Genomic DNA, 6,000 nt, shown 5'->3' on the forward strand with positions numbered 1-6,000 from the left:
AGAAATTCAGGTCTAAAACAAAATTTTCGTGGAAAAAATGAATTTTTTCAATATGACGACCTAATGTTATCAAATTCTGTGTCGTACATGTGGGTTCAAATTGCTCAATATACCCCTAATTAAAATCTTTGAGGGGTGTAGTTTCCAAAATGGGGTCAGTTGTGGGGGGTTTCTGCTGTTAGGCACATCTACAAACCCAAAATGGCGTCTGCTCTCACAAGAGATTAAAAAGTCAAACGGCGCTCTTTCCCTTCCGAGCTCCGCAGTGCGCCCAAACAGAGGTTTACCCCCACTTACGGGGTGTCGACATACTCAGGACAAATTGCACAACAACTTTTGGGGTCCAATTTCTCTTGCTACCCTTGGGAAAATACAAAATTGGGGGTGAAAAGATTTTTGTGAAAAAAATATGATTTTTAATTTTTTCGGCTCTACGTTATAAACTTGTGTGAAGCACTTGGGAGTTCAAAGTGTTGACCACACACCTAGATAAGTTCCTTAGGGAGTCTAGTTTCCAAAATGGGGTCACTTGTGGGGGTTTCCACTGGTTAGGCACATCAGTGGCTCTCCAAATGCGATATGGTGTCCGATCTCAATTCCAGGGAATTCTGTGTTGAAAAAGTCAAATGGCGCTCCTTCCCTTCTGAGCTCTACTGTGCACCCAAACAATGTTTCACCCCCACATATAGGGTATCGACATACTCAGGACAAATTGCAAAACAACTTTTGGGGTCCAATTTCTCTTGCTACCCTTGGGAAAATAAAAAATTGGGGGCGAAAAGATAATTTTTGTTTTTTCGGCTCTACGTTATAAACTTGTGTGAAGCACTTGGGGGTTCAAAGTGTTGACCACACACCTAGATGAGTTCCTTAGCGGGTCTATTTTCCAAAATAGGGTCACTTGTGGGGGGTTTCCACCGTTTAGGCACATCAGGGGCTCTCCAAACGCGATATGGTGTCCGATCTCAATTCCAGGGAATTCTGTGTTGAAAAAGTCAAATGGCGCTCCTTCCCTTCTGAGCTCTACTGTGCACCCAAACAATGGTTCACCCCCACATACAGAGTATCAACATACTCAGGACAAATTGCAAAACAACTTTTGGGGTCCAATTTCTCTTGCTACCCTTGGGAAAATAAAAAATTGGGGGCGAAAAGATCATTTTTGTGAAAAAAATATGATTTTTAATTTTTTCGGCTCTACGTTATAAACTTGTGTGAAGCACTTGGGGGTTCAAAGTGTTGACCACACACCTAGATAAGTTCCTTAGGGGGTCTAGTTTCCAAAATGGGGTCACTTGCGGGGTGTTTCCACTGTTTAGGCACATCAGGCACTCCTTCCCTTCTGAGCTCTGCTATGCACCCAAACAGTGGTTCCCCCCCACATATGGGGTATCGGCATTCTCCGGACAAATTGCACAACAAATTTTGTGGTTTATTTTTTTCTTTTTACACTTGTGAAAATAAAAAAAATTGGTTCTGAAGTAAAATGTTTGGGAAAAAAGGTAAATGTTCATTTTTTCCTTCCACATTGCTTCAGTTCCTGTGCAGCAACTGAAGGGTTAATAAAGTTCTTGAATGTGGTTTTGCGCACCTTGAGGGGTGCAGTTTTTAGAATGGTGTAACTTTTGGGCATTTTCTGCCATATAGACCCCTAAAAATTACTTCAAATGTGAGGTGGTCCCTAAAAACAATGGTTTTGTAAATGTTGTAAAAATCAAAAATTGCTGGTCAAATTTTAACCCTTATAACTCCCTAATAAAAAAAAAATTTGTTTCCAAAATTGTGCTGATGTAAAGTAGACATATGGGAAATGTTATTTATTGACCATTTTGTGTGACATATCTCTCTGATGTAAGGGCATAAAAATTCAAAGTTTGAAAATTGCAAAATTTTCAAAATTTTCGACATTTCAATTTTTTAAAATAAATAAACGCAAGTAATATCGAAGAAATGTTACCACTAACATGAAGTACAATATGTCACAAAAAAACAGTCTCAGAATCACCGGGATCCGGTGAAGCTTTCCAGAGTTATAAGATAAAGGGACAGTGATCAGAATTGTAAAAATTGGCTCGGTCATTAAGTACCAAATTGGCTCTGTCACTAAGGGGTTAAAAATGAAAATGAATTACTTTGATGGAAAAAAACACAAAGCCGTGATGAATCAGAACCTAAATGTCTTTGTTCGTTATGTGAAATATTCACCTACAAGACAGATGTGAGCACATACTAATAATTGAGTAATTAGCAGATTATAGAGATGACCTTGAGTGTCGGACTCCTGCCGGCATTGTGTACTGCTTCCCACCATAGCGCAGCGCTGAGTAATTTGCTCCGGCATTTTCGGCTAGATCTGTAGTCGGCTCCGGTCACATAATTGCCGGGCAGCTTTTCCAGTGTTGAAGTATTGTCGGTAGCGATGAGCGAATATACTCAGTACTCGAGAATTCTCGAGGACGCTCAGGTGTCCTCCGAATATTTTGTAAGTACTCGGAGATTTAGTTTTCAGCACCACAGCTGAATGATTTACATCTGTTAGCCAGCTTGATTAAGATGTAAATAATTCAGCTGCAGCACTGAAAACTATATCTCCGAGTACTTACAAATACTCGGAGGTCACCCGAGCGTGCTCGGGAAATCTCGAGTACTGAGTATATTCGCTCATCACTAATTGTCGGCCACTTGGGATTCCTCGGCTGAATCATCAGTGAAGTTGCTGCTGACACAATTTTGTCTATTTTACTGTTGTAGAGACAAATAAGATGTAAAGACTGCAGTCCTGTAATGCATTGTAATGTAGTCGGCCCGTCCCATGACATCACAGCTCGTTAGCCGGGTCGTGACATATCTGGTGTGTGACCTTCGACAATCGGTCAATTGCCGCAGATCTTAATGCTTCGTTCATGTCACCTTATTTCTCTGGAAAGCCTCGTCATGACGTACGTTGTTTATGATTCTTGGGAATTAGTGAAATGTTGCATATTATCAGGCTTCATCGATGGCGCCTGATTACTCTGTAGTTCTGCGTTGTAACGTACCAGGCGTGTGACTCTCGACCGTCAGTGACACGCCGCAGATCGTCAGGCTCTGTTGATACCACCCGGTAATGCCTTAGAGCAGCGTCATGACGTATGTGGTGTGCGACTTTCAGCGATTAATCAAAAGCCGCACATAATCTGGCTCTATTGACAGAATCCGGTTATTCGGTAGAGCTGAGTCGTGACATTCGTGGTGTGTGACCTTCGGCATTGCTTCAAACACTGCAAATTATCAGGATTCTGTGATGCCGACCGGTTACTTTAGAAAGCTGAGTCGTGGTGTTTGTGGTGCGGAACTTTCAACACAGAGTCAAATGTCGCAGATCATCAGACTTCGTTGATGCAACTCGGTTACTGTAGTAATCTTCGCCATCCCGTACCTTGTGTGTGATTCTTCAGGATGAGATCATCAGGCTCCGTTAATGCCGCCTGGTAACATTTTAGAGCAGCGTTCTGACTTCTGTGGTGCGTGACTCTCAACGATCACTGAAATGCCCCAGAATATCAGTTTCCACACGAGGGTCATGGGTGATGGAACACAAACTCCAGACCCTCCTATCCTGGGTGTTATTACCCAGCACCACAAGGACGAAACAAAGGGAAAATACAGGAAATGAAGAGGAAAATAAAGTTGACTGTGACTGAGGCAGAAGTAATAATAATATTTCTATAGCGCCAACATATTCCACAGAAGTCTAATTGTGTAAGTGTAGAATAATTCCAGACACAAATTTAATGTACTCAAAGCATTTTATTAGTGCACTAGCTGGTGAAGAGAGAGGGGCAGCAGCTGCCATGCTGTAAGAGCTGGAGCCTGTTCACTAGAGATCATCATGATGCGGCTGTCGGTCTCTGTCATTTGCCGATCTGATACCGGCAGTCGGAAATTGTAACTGTAGAGTTGTTGGTCGCTGTATCTAGTTATATAGAACTTGCTGGTTTCTGTACCACACAGGAGACATCAGAGGCTGAAGATCACCACACAGGAGACACCAGAGGCTGAAGATCACCACACTGGAGCCACCAGAGGCTGTAGATCACACAGGAGCCACCAGAGGCTAAAGATCACCACACAGGAGACACTAGAGGCTGTAGATCACCACACAGGAGACACCAAGCGCTGTTTCTTAGGAAGGAAGGCTCCCGGTTACAACCAGGGCGCGTCCGAGGGTGAGTATAGCAATATTTTTTATTTTTATTCTTTATTTTACACTTAAATCTGAATTCCGATACCAATTCCCGATATCTTAAACATATCGGGAATCGGTATCGGAATTCCGATTCCAGATTCAGAAGATCGCTGACTTCATGGCCGACCCCACACAGGGGTCGGGTCGGGTTTCATGAAACCCGACTTTGCCAAAAGTCGGCGACTTCTGAAAATGGTCGACCCGTTTCGCTCAACCCTACTACTGTCTGTTTAATCTTTTTAAAAGCTCCTAAGGTGTAAAAAAAAACAAAAAAACAGAAACACCCACAAATGAACCTATGTGGGTAAATAATGCCGTCATGGAATCTAAGGCTGTGGTCAGCATTTTTAACTCTCAAACTATTACACAGAATGTTATAAGATTGTGCAGGAAAAAAAAATTGATGTTTTTTCCACAAAAAAATGATATATTTTTTTTAAAACTTCAACATTTTTATTCACACCAAAAATAATAGGAAAAAATGGACACCACAATTTTAAAGTAGTTTTTACCAAATGTTTCAATTTTCAGTTGTGGGTATCATTAGCAGAGCCCCTGAGAATTCAGGACAGTTGAAACCCCCACAAGTGACTGACCACATTTTAGAAATTTTGCTGCTCAAGGAATTTAGAATTCATCTAGGGGTATAGTGAGTATTTTGAACCCAGAGGTGCCTCACAGAATTTTGTAACATATGATCATGCAATTATAACATTTTATTTTTTTATTAGCTGCAAGTTTTCATTTGCAGCAAAAGGGTAATAGGTTCCAATGTACAGCATGTATTGTTGAACAATTTCTCTCTAACATGGTGATAACAGATATGTAATCAGAAATTACTGTTTGATTACAAGGCAAGGTTTTGAAGGTAGGAACATAATTTGGCTTTGGGAGCACAGATTTTGTTAGAATAGTTTGTGGTCAACATTTAAGTGATATATTCAGAGCAAATAGAGGGTCCCACAAGACAATCCATGTGTCCCTCCCAGACGTTTTTTGTTATTCACATTAGTACAGCGCTACTCTGCATTTTGTCCTAACATTGATAAAATGCATTATTTGAAACAATTGGATACCAGTTGCTTGTAAGCATTTTAGGATTAGAACAAATTATTCTAAAAAATACAACTAAGAGATGTAAAAAGTTTGCTATATTGAATACACATTTGTATTTTAACTCAGTCACATTAGGTGTGGTGGCATTTTTTACAGAAAAGCAAAGACATCTTGATAAAACAGTAGGCGGCTGTAAGGGAAAGGTTACTGTAGTGTGACATATTTGTAAGATTGTAGTTTGCTACAACCTTGTGGAAAAGGACTACAGCTCTTTTACAAGAATTAATTTTCACTTTTCAAGGTCATGCCACAGACAGTATTGTAGTTACTCATTAATAAACTGCAGAAAAGTCCATTGGCTAAATGATCTCCGATTTTGTCTCTTGGCATTTTCTCACATCTTTATTTTGTATTTAGACTAATCTATTAAATCCACAGAATATTAAAAATCAATGTCTTCTAAAATGAAAATGTGAACCTGTCACCAAGGAAATTTGATCTGTTCTGTCATACTGCTGATCATAAGAGGAGAACTGTGTGAGTAGCAGCAATAATAGCTGATGTCTTACATAATAAGGAGTGAACTGGTTAAGGTGCACACAGATTGATATATATATATATATATATATATATATATATAATATTGTATGAAGCACAACATTCGGTGAAAATAATTTTTATAAAACATCTGCATAGTGGCCAGACTTCCCTTCACG

Source organism: Ranitomeya imitator, chromosome 2, assembly GCF_032444005.1.
Source record: "Ranitomeya imitator isolate aRanImi1 chromosome 2, aRanImi1.pri, whole genome shotgun sequence".
Lineage (NCBI taxonomy): Eukaryota > Metazoa > Chordata > Amphibia > Anura > Dendrobatidae > Ranitomeya > Ranitomeya imitator.